Below are 12,242 nucleotides of genomic sequence, written 5' to 3' on the forward strand. Positions count from 1 at the left end.
AGGAGGTTGGGGCCCAGAGTTTTAGCCTCCACAGACCTAGATCCTAGATTACCGCCCCCCAATCCTTGTTTCCCTTTCCATTTTCTGCCTACTTCAAGTCTCTTCCATCCAGACCTGGACAGCTCCCGTCCCCCTTGGCCACTTGTGTGTGCCTTTCAAGCTGTTGGCACCTGCCTCTAGGGCATCTTACCAGCCACTCCTTTGAGTGCGTGGCCCCTTTGTTGAAACAACTGCAGTAACCTCCTATTACCAACAGGGTATGGCTAGATTTATTAACCTATCCATAACCGAGTTCCAACTCATCTCTTTAAACCGTTCTTGCTCTTTGTTTTCCTGACTTTGCTCTTTGGATCTTCTCCCATCCTCATGGAAAAGACCCCAAGTTCCTTGTTACCACTCCTAGAGCCAGACTTTAGGATCCCATTGACCTCCCGCCAGCTTTCAAGCCTCCATTGACCAACATTGCCCACTCAGCCCAACTCAACATTTTTGCCTGAGGTAGTTAGATGTGCAGTCTGTTGGCAGTTCATCACGTTGTACCTTTTCCAGATGGCAAACCATCAACTCACCTTTGATCCATAAACTTTTCAAAATTCAGATGAACACCTTACCTCCCCAGCAACACTGTTTAAGGTTGAATCATTACATGATGCTCCATAGGTTCTTGGGAAGTTATTTTAGTAAGTTCCATGGATCATCTTAGGGGCTACATTAACTGGAAGAAAAATAACTTTTGAGTATCCGAACACTGAAGCAAAATGAAAGACCAGTGACACACAGCTCTACCTCCTAGATTCCCCTGTTCTGCATATCTTATAAACATCTAAATTGTTCTGAGAACATTTGGGCACAATGTTTGATGATTGCTCTGATATTCTGAGTAGTCTTTACCAGTGGGATGTACCTGTTCTTTGCATTTGAACCACATGTTCTGCTCTCACTGTGGTAAAGATCATCTAACAATAAGATTTATAGAGAAAATTCCCCAGAGCTCCTGTATCATTACAATTTTGAATATTCTAATCCTTATGCACCTAAGTATTGATTCATATGGTAACAAATCTTTGTGTTTTATTGCGCTGTCAAAAATGTGCTCTCTTTTCAGTTACCATAATATTTTGTACTATTCTTTTATTATCATAATTTGCTAAGCTGTTCCTATTTTGGTGGGTGATTAGGTACCTTCCAGTTTTGCTTTTAGACAGTGGTACAGAGGACTTCTTTGTGCATATTTTCTTAGAATAAGTTCTCAGTAGAAGACTCACGAGTAAAAGCAGAGAATTCTTTCTTAACACTTTTGTCACTGACAGGGAAGAGTGCATAAAGCACACAGTTTATTGAACAGTTACAAAGCGAACACCTAAGGACTGTCACAGTCACGAAGGATCATTTCTGGCTCCCCAGAAACTTCCTCTATGTGGGAAGGAACATTTCATGACCTTTGTATCATAATTATCTTATGGCTTTCCAAAGAGGTTACAGGGATTTACTTTATCACCTGGCTGGATTAAATACAGTGTTTCACCACAACACTGTCAGTTTTGAGTGTTTTTTTAACATCCATCCTGTGGCTTTTCATGCCACTTGAAATGTGTATCTGTTTTCCAGTGCTGATTACTGCAAAGCCATTATAAATTACTGAGGAGGTATGTGGTTAAAAAAATAAATCATAAATCACACTGTCCAAACGAATCAACTCTTGTTGTTGGACAAAGAATTTAACAGTATTTACCTGTAATTCTGATGTTGACTGGAAAACATCACAGATGTATTGCCATTATTTTCTTTTATATTGATGTAACCTACATAGTTCGCAGAATTTTATAAAGTCATTCCTTATGGTAGCAGTTAGTTTAATGGGAAGATTGAGTGGTTATTTTGAATATGTTTGCCAATTTAGTTTATATAAAGAGGGCATCTCGAGGTTGCTTTAACTGACATTTCTTGTCTTTATGTGAAGACAGAAAACAGATTTTTTTACTCTATGTGTGATTATTTGTACTTTTTAATTCTTTCTTCATCTTTCACCCATTTACTTTTATTACATTTTCAAATACTTGGACAATATTGTTTAAGATGAATTAAGGTCACAAATAAAATTTCACTAATCTAAGCATTACTAATTTAGAAATAATAATTAAACCCAAGGCATGTGTTGAAAGCAAACCTATCAACAATCACAATTAACATTCCAGTAATTAATGTGATAAGTCACAAATATGCATTGTCTCTCTTTCTCTCTCTCTCTCTTTTTTTTAAAAGATTTTATTTATTTATTTGACAGAGAAGAGAGTACAAGCAGGGGAAGCTGCAGGCAGAGGAAGAAGCAGGCTCCCCACTGAGCCAGGAGCCCTACGTGGGCCTCAATCCCAGGACCCTGAGATCATGATCTGAGCGGAAGGCAGATGCTTAACCAACTGAGCCACCCAGGCACCCCTGCATTGTCTCTTAAAGTAGGTCTAGTAAGACCCAGAACTGCAGAAGAGAGCTAATCAACAGTATTGGTTATATAGTAAAACTGTACTTTTAATTTTATTCTTTACTAATGTGGATGTGTCACAGGTGATGAGTAGTATTTAAAGGAAAATAGGGACAATCACGAGCCAAGTTTTTCTTCCAAAATTAACCATAATATGTTTGAAATTTAAAATGGGGGAATTAATCCAAGAGGCAGCCAAGTGCAGATACCAAGAACATAGTCATACCAATGTTTTGTTTTTGCTCATGCAGAGTCAGGGAAGAGGTTGTCCAGTGTGCTTTTATATCTCAGGCCTTGGTGGGTTCAGAGAGGAGGGTTTTCATCTCTGGGAATTTTTGGAAAGCAGACATACTGAGTTTGGTGTTGAGCACATTCAGCCATGTGAGGTGACTCTTGACCTATTTGGTCATTCAGGCTTTAAGGGCGCAAAGCTCGAACTCTCTTTGGAGACAGGATCAGAAAAACAAACATTCATGAAGGCTGCATGTCAGGAAGAAAAACACGGAGAGGTACAATTAATAAACAGAGCATTATTTTCTTCATTCCTCCTCTCTCCTACCCCCCACCCCTTTCACAGGGCTATGTCTGGAGAACAGGAAATCTCTTACTCTCTCCTGTGTTCACAGAACTGGTGGAAAGTAAACAACATGGGCATGCATGGATGTGTGGGTGAATGCGCTTTGGATTGATCTACATCGACTTCCTGTAATTCAGAATTCTCACAGTGTGTTTCCTTCCAGCGTAACAGAATTACCTGGGACTTATCAGAAATGCAAATGACTGGGCCACGCCAAGGCTATTTACTCAGAATCTCTGGCAGGAGCCTGGCAGGTGACAATGCCCATGGAGGTTGAGAACCACTATTAGCTAACCTGTTCTGCCACCTACTGGAATTTATGGGAATAGCACCTGGCAATGAGTCCACTACATTAATTCTATTAATTTTTTTGCCCTTAAGCTTCTCTGAATGGATTCTAAAACGGGAGTTGCCTTATACTCATTTCGTTATTATAGGGCAGGTTATGTCAAGATATCAGCAGGAAGTCTGTGTAAGCTCATCTTTATTGAAGTGCCTTTAATTTTGTACTGAAATTGCTTTTATCACACTGGAATAATATGCAGCTATTAAATAGTGCTAGGAAGAAAAATACACGGGAGAAGTGCAAAAATATACATGAAAAACGGGGTTAAAATGGCCTACAACATTTTTCCAACTAAATAGTTTAAATATGCAGAAGAACAAAGTGGAATACACCAAAGGGTAATTAATAGTGGTTCTCTCTTGGGGATGATATTGTAGGTAAATTTTTTTATATGCTTTTTAAAAAATTTTCTAAGTTTTCTATGATGAGTCTGAATTATTTTTAAGAATAATTTTTTAAATGTTGTAAGTTATGTAATACAGCTGTAAGCATCATTTAGCTCAAATTTCTTCTCTCAGGAAGTATATATGAAGTCCCCATACCAGACAGACATTGTGCTAGGGTCTGCGGTTGCAGAGATGAAATGTGTATGGTCCCTGCTTCCTGGAGCTCTTAGTTCTCTGGGGTGGCATACACACTAAACCCAAGTGATATAATGAAGGAAGTACAAGTAAGGGAGAAGCTCTACTTAGGGGTGGTAACCACAGTTTCCCAGAGGAAGTAACTTTCCAGAGAGTTTGCAAACTAAGACAATTCTAGATTCAGATACCCTGTAAGTTACCAGCCTTTGTAAGCCGACTGTAGGATATTCGTGGTTGACTGGATTGTATTACTCCTGGGGGTCTCTGTAGTCAATACAGGAACACATAAGACAGTGCTAGAATTTGGAGACAAAATCATTAAACAACTGAAATTCAACAGAAAAAGCAAGTTGTTGGTGGAGGCCTATTTTTTCAATCTCTTCAAATCTGTCCATATTTAAAAAAAAAAAAAAAAACCCAAAACCCTCAGTAGCAAAACTAAAAATTCAGACAATACTTGGAAGTAGGTCACAAGGTAACCCCATGAGCCCCAAAATATAAGCAGATGGGGCAAACAAAAAACTGCCATGAGAACAGCATTTGCGCAGGAGGAATAGGAAGGAACGAGGTAGTGTATGATGGACGCGAGAACAGGAGAACCCACGACAGGCAACAGGTGATCACTGAAGAGGGGCAGCCCATCTAAAAGTGTTGGCTGAAGCTGAGAGAAGTTTTGTCCTCTCCCAAGAGTGGGTTCATGTGAGGGCCTGCTGGAAGAGCACCTGTAAGGGCTGGAGCAAGGCAGCCCTTACAAGCTCATGAGACTGCCTGCTTTCTTCTAGGACAGGACTCCACACTGGGGAAAACACCTGGGACTAAAAGCAGAATTGAGCAGGACAGAGACAAAGGGGAGACTATTCCTCTTGAGGGTCTTTGTAGGCAGTGTAGGAACATGTAAGACCCTACAAGAATTTGAAGACAAGGAAAGAAAGATGGCCCAGACCCAAGAAAGGGTAAGGACAGAGGCAGTCCCAGAAAGCAAGCTGCTTTATTTTTAAACTCCATACAAAAGCAACAGAAGAGAGGGCTCTGTGAAGGTTGAAAAATCTTTTCTGAACATAGCCTTAATCCAAAAAGCCAGGAAGGATCATTTCACAATCAAATAAACAATAGAAAAGTATTAAGGCCAAATTCCATCCAAACTTATGAACAGAAAAGGGACCAAGAGGAAGCACAATAGCATCCCTATAGACAATGGAAGCACACCAGGGAGACGTGGTTAGAGACCAAAACCATAACATATTTAAAAATGAAAATACACTAAGCACATGAAAGAAGACATGAGAAAATTGCATAGATTGAAAATGGAATGAAGAATTAAGAAAATGAGAAATTATTTGAGAAATGAAGACAGGGCGCCTGGGTGGCTCAGTCCATTAAGCCTCTGCCTTCGGCTCAGGTCATGATCCCAGGGTCCTGGGATTGAGCCCCAGGTTGGGCTCCCTGCTCAGCGGGGAGTCTGCTTCTCCCTGTCCCTCTGACTGTCCCTGCTCCTGCTCACGTGCACTCTCTCTCTCTCTCAAATGAATAAATGAAAAGTCTTAAAAGAGAGAGAGAAATGAAGACTGGAGCACAAGCAGCGTTAAGGACTAAATACAACAGATAACAAACACCTTAAGAAAAATAGAAGGTGATCAAGAAAAATAGAGGGTGCTAAAGATAAAGATGTATAAGTAAAGAGGAGATAAATAATTGGAGACACAAGATTCGAGAGAAAGTGACCCATCTTTGAGGCGCGCAAAGGAGATCAAACACGGGTAACAGGCCTGAAGAAGAACCCCAAAGCAAGAAGAAACGCTAAAAACTGTAATTCAAGAAAACATTCCATTTAAACAAAAAGGTCAACACTGCATATTGAAAGTATACCGTGTACCTGAAAATATAGACCCAGAGGGACCACCCAAATAACAGGTGAGGAGAAACGCATCTTAATAAAAGTATTTCAACTCTAAGCGGGAAAAGAGGGATAGAAAAGCACGGGTTGTCAGCCCCACTGAACACCTAGGCATGAAGCATCAACGGCTTCTGAGATCCCAGTGGGAGAAACCAGACACGGGCCTCTTACAGCCTTGCCAAAGGGACCAAACCTGAGTCTGAACCACTCTCTGAACACTGCTGCTGTTGTACAGGAATACGGAGGACTGAAGACAGTGTGTGTGTGTGTGTGTGTGTGTGTGTGTGTGTGCAGGGTGGCCTGGGGGAATGCGGTCTGAGAGAAGCTGCAAGTCAAAGATTCTGCAACACATACTTTGTAGGAAAACGAAAAAGGACAGAAGAGGAATCTATAGATTAAAAGAGACAAAAGATGGGATTTTATAAAAGAGGCAAGGCTCCGAATGTATCTTTTTTTTTTTCTTCAAATTTATTTACTTGACAGAGATCACAAGTAGGCAGAGAGGCAGGCAGAGAGAGAGGAAGAAGCAGGCTCCCTGCTGAGCAGAGAGCCCGATTGGGGCTTGATCCCAGGACCCTGAAATCATGACTGGAGCTGAAGGCAGAGGTTTCAACCCACTGAGCCATCCAGGTGCCCCAAGGCTCTGAATGTATCTTAACCAGTATATTTTACTCCTGGTAAATGGGTAAACAAAAGCAGGTATGTCTGCACGATGGAATGCTACTCAACAATAAAAAGGAAAAACTACCAGCTCATATGGTAACATGCGTGCACTTCAGAATTATCACGCTGAGTGAAATCCGCCGCACACAAGAGAAAGCAGCCTCTAAGATTCTAGTGACACGAAATTCTCAGTGTAAAACTGACTTCTAGAGACGGAAAGCAGATCAGAGGTGGTCTAGGGATGGAGACGGAGGTAAGAGCGGGTTATGGGGGCGGGGAGGAGGAACCTTTCCAGGGGGGAGGAGATCTTCATTATCTTGATTAGAGCAGGGGCTTCACAGATGGATACTTATGTCAAATGTCATCAAATCGAATACTTCAAATGCGTGCAGCAAACTGTATGTTAATTACACATCACGAAAGTTGTAAAAAATGACTTCCTGTTTTTTGCTTTCTATTTTTACATTTCTTTCTTTCTTCCTACCATCCTTTCTTTCTTTCCTTACTCACTTACTTAAAATGCCTTTAGTGTATTACCATGCATAGTCTCAGCCAGTCTGTTCCGGTCATTTTGCTTCAGATGGTTGGATGTCTGTCCTGGTAGATGTTTGTCCTTCTTTTACTGTGATTGTGCCTCTCAAGTGGCTCATTAGTTTGGCTTGTGAGCACAGGTTCCCTTGAGATATCACTGCTCTGTAATGTTTTGGGGGAGGGGCTGAGGACCAGGCTCTAGTCTCTGTCCTCCCCCCTCCCCCGGGGTTTAAGGTATGAGGAGGGGTAAGCCCCAGGTCACAGACCCTCAGTTCCCTCCACAATGACTCTTGATCTCTCTGATTTAATCCCACTCTTCTAAGTGGACTTAATTCCCTGGTCAGGGATTTGTCTTTAAAGTCACCGTAAGCGGCAGCATTGGGAGGAGGCTGTCTCTCTGAGGTGTAATCTCGGGCTCCATTTTCTTTTTCTTTTCGTGGAGGCTTTTTTGCTTTCCTGACAGGCTGGCGTGTGGCCTGCCTGGGCTTCTGGCTTCTCAAGGGGAAAGGCAGAAACTCACGGGGCAAGGCAGGCAGTGGTTATCCCAGAACAGCACCTGATGAGGCAGTAGCCAGCCTTAAAGGCCTTTCTTTCAGCCTGTCTTCTATCTGCTCCCTCTATCAGCCTCCGGCGCTGCAGGGACCCCCTCCCTGCTTCCAGGTGCACACACAGCAGTTCCAGACACACTTCTGGCTCCTCAGGGGCCTCTTCTTAGGTGTTGTTTGCAATCTCCTCAACTCTGTCCTTCCATTTTCCTAAAGACAGAGGGCCCAGTGTTAGTTGACCATCTTCATATGGACCCCATAACTTAATTTGTCTGCTTTAAAACTATTAATATTCTTTGAAGAGGTGGTTTAGGTCTGAACATCTGGTTGTGAACACTGTAAGAACACTAAAGACAAAAAACACTAAAGAACTATAGAAAAGTGGAAAATAGTTTGCTGATTCCAAAGTCAGAAAAGGAAAGAACTTTTAGACATCTTTTGTCAAATAACTTTCGAACTGTATCCATTTGAGTTAGCACTTCAGGGTCAGGAAAGCACTTACCCTTGTTCTGAGTGAAGTACCAACTGAAATCTAGAGAATTCTAAATATGTTACAAAGTTACCTTAAGCGAGAAATGTTGTATTTAACAGATCCCACTGGCCTCCAGGCTCTGTGTGAATATAGATTTTCCTGCTTTGGGTATGTGTAGTGATTTTTCCATTCACCTAGAACACACTTCTTTCAGATCTCAGTACTTAGGACTATCCTCAGATTTCCCCTTTCTAGAAATTTCCATGACCACTCTACTCTCAAAATACGCATGCCCAACACCAATCACTTTCAAATTTATTTGCTTTGATTTTCTTTTTTTTTTTTAGATTTTATTTATTTATTTGACAGACAGAGATCACAAGTAGGCAGAGAGGCAGGCAGAGAGAGAGGAAGGGAAACAGGCTCCCTGCTGAGCAGAGAGCCCGACGCGGGGCTCGATCCCAGGACCCTGAGATCATGACCTGAGCCGAAGGCAGAGGCTTAACCCACTGAGCCACCCAGGCGCCCCTTGCTTTGATTTTCTTTACACACCTAATCCCCAATGAAATTATATGCCTCTCAGTTTACTTAATTATCGTCTGTCTTCTCCCATATGAGGCTGGGGGCTTCTCTCTTGTTCCACAAGGAGAAGATCCCAACACCTAGGATAATATAAAACCTGGTGCACAGTACACCCTCAGTAAATAATTGTTAAGGGAACGAGTAACCCTCTGTGTATTGCTGTTTCTAGCTATTGCCTGGTAATATTCTACTCCGAAATTAAGTGGCTTAAAACAACAGTGATTTGTTATTTCTCACAGTCTAGCAGGTGGACTGGGCCTGCTGACCTCTCCTGGTAGCCTGTCTGGGTTTGCCTCCCCGACAGGTCGGGGCCTCCTCTCTCTTGTGGTCTTTCACCCAGGGCTTCTCTTCTCCATGGCAGAAGCCTTCCAAAGACTTCTGTAGAAGGAACACCACAAGTTGCTTCCACCAGGTTCTTTTGGTCAAAACAAGTTGACCAAATCAAGGGGTGAGGAAAATACCACCCCTTAATGGGAAAGTCTACAAAATATTACGATTGTGTTTTTCCTTCTGTCACATTGCTCCAAAGCAAATTTCCTAGTTTGTAGACAGCGGAAGAGTTACAGGAATCATCCACCATTGACCCACTCAGTGCCTAGCACCCAGCAGGCCCTCACTGTTGGTCCAGTGAATGAATGAATGAATGAATGTCAAGGCTGATTCCACCACCCCCTTCAAGGAGGACTGCTTCTCTGGACACAGTGGGCTATACTGCCCCCTAGTGGAATTTGAAGATTGAAGAGGGGGCTAATTCCTTTCTTGGAAGGTTGAACTATAGGATTCCAGGTTACAGGTTAGGGTAGTGGTTCCTAAACTTTAGCATCAGTATGCAGTATATAGCGATCTTACTAAGAACAGAAGATTCTGACAATAAATCTAAATAATAAATAAATCTAACAACTGATTAAAAAAAAAAAAAAAAGAACAGACGATTCCTGGGCCCCATCCCAGTAAGTTCAGTAAGTCTGGATAGGTCCAAATACACCAAATCCTAAGCTGTTACTTGGGCTTTGTGATGAATGGGTGTTGGAGGGAGAAGTTGCCTTGTAGGAAACAGAACCCTAGTTTTTCAAGCAGAGAGACATGCATTGGAAAAACAGCTCTGCCCCTGTTGGTCTGTGTCACCCTGGGAGATCCACAGACTCTCAGATTCTCAGGCTTCTCATCTATAAAATGGGGCTAATGACAACTATCTCATAGGGTTGTTATGAGATTAGAAATAGTTCCTGGTTATGGCGCATAACACACCCTAACTCAATAAACAGGGTTAACATTATTGCTCTAATACCACAAACGTACAGTGTATAATACATGTTCAGCAACTTTTAGCCAGATTTAAATATTGTTTAAGACTACAAGGGCAAGAATCATATCTTTTTCAATCGCCATTGATTACCAGGATCTAGGGTATCAAAAATGTCTTATAGCAGGTGCTTAACCAATAGTTTCTCAAGAATGAATGAAGTCCTCATATCCCATCTCTATCAACATGAATGTGTTCGCTGGTTGTACCAGGTGGGTGTGAATGCACACATGTATATCTGTGCCTGTATGTGTGTGTTACGTGTGTGTGTGCGTGCATGTAGTTATTTTATGTCCTCTAAGGACTTTGAGACACATTTTGCTTTGTGTACACTCAACACTGACTAAGCTGCCAGGGGTCCAATTGTTTTCAGAAGCATTTTTTTAATTGTAGCACCGTGAAAAGTATACGAGCCTTAAAGAAGACCTTGGTGCAAATCCCAGATCTGACCAGTCCTACTTTAGGCAAGTCCCTCATCCTCTCTGAGCCTCACTTTTCCTGTTGGGGACATAAGGAAGTTTTTGCCATGGTCAAATCTGTTCTAATGTGTTAAGATTCTGTATCTAATTGGGAGAACCAGCATACACAAGGGTTGCCATTTTGTATTTTATTGTTTTTTTTTATTGAAGATCATCACTTTAAGTCACTTGTTGCTACATTGCCTTCATCGTTATCATTTTCACTGACTGTACATTATTCTGTTGAATAACAGAATTTATCTAAACATCTCCTTTATTGTGGACTCTTTAAATAGTTCCAATTTTATGTAACTGTGAAAATTGCTGCAATTAACGTCTTTGTCAACATAACTTTTTGCTTTGGTTGGATAATTTCCTCAGGAAACGGGGTAATTTTGACTGCCTCATAGGGAAGACTAGAAGGATGTTGTGGCAACATTTTTTGCATTAGCATTTTGTGTGAACCAAATATAGGAAAGATCAGAACTATCCTTCAGGAGCAAGTGCTTAAATAAACTACATGCCAACCAATCAATGAAATACAATGCAACTATTAAAAAGAACAAGGATTATGGAGCACTTAGGTGGGTCAGTGAGTTGAGTATCCTGACTCATGATCTCAGCTCAGGTCTTGACGTCAGGGTTGTGAGTTCAAGCCCTGTATTGGGCTCCATGCTGGGGATTGAGACTACTTAAAAAAAAAAGAAGAAGAAGAAGAAGAAGAAGAACAAGGATTATTCATTATAACCAAAAAGTAGAAACAAGCCAAATGTCCATCAACTCATGAATAAGCAAAATGTGGTACGATATCCATACAATGGAATATCATTCAGCTGTAAAAAGCAATGAAGATTTGAGACATGCTACAACATGGATGAATGTTGAAAACATGCTAAGTGAAAGGAGTCAGATACAGGAGGCCTCACATAATAGATTCCATTATATGAAATGTCTAGAATAGGCAAATCTATGGAGACAGAAAATAAGTAGTTATCAGGGGTTGGGAAGGGAAAGGGAAATTCTAACTATTGATCTATACTATTGGTATAAGGGGATTGCTAACAGGAGCTAGGATTCTTTGGGGGATGATTAAATTATTCTGGAGTTAGTAGCAATGGGTACATGACCTTGGGAACACACAAAATCCACTGAATTGTACACTTTGATTTTTTAAAGATTTTATTTATTTATTTGAGAGACAGCAGGAGAAGTAAGAGGAGCAGAGGCAGAGGCAGAAGCAGACTCCCCACTGAGTGCAGAGCCTAACTTGGGGCTCGATCCCAGGACCCTGAGGTCATGACTTGAGCTGACTGAGCCACCCAGGAGCCCTGAATTATACACTTTAAAAGAGTAAACTTTATGGTATGTGAGTTATAGCTCAACAGAAAAAAGAGGAAGACCTATATTGACATGATCTATTATTCATTGAAAAAAGCAAAGTGCAGAGCAGTGTCTAAGACATAGCACTTTGGTGGAAGTTTTGTTTTCTATCCTCAGTGTTTGAAGTTGTGAGGCTTCCCCCAGGAAATGTCTGTCCTGCCCTCACTGTGCTGTGACCTCAGGCATGAGAGCACCCTCTTTCTCTGGACTGTAGAACCGGTTGCATGCTGGGGGCTGAGATAGTACATCATGAATGTAATATGTACATAGAATGTAATAGATAATTATTCTCATTATTTCAGATAACAGAACTGAGAAGTGAGAGAGACAAGTGGCTTGCCAAGGCTATACAGCAGAGAATGTGGCCCACCAGGAATCAAACCCAGGCCTGTATGACTCCAGAGGAGGGGAGTCAGAAGCGTGGGTGCCCA

Source organism: Neovison vison, chromosome 9 (assembly GCF_020171115.1).
Source record: "Neovison vison isolate M4711 chromosome 9, ASM_NN_V1, whole genome shotgun sequence".
NCBI lineage: Eukaryota > Metazoa > Chordata > Mammalia > Carnivora > Mustelidae > Neogale > Neogale vison.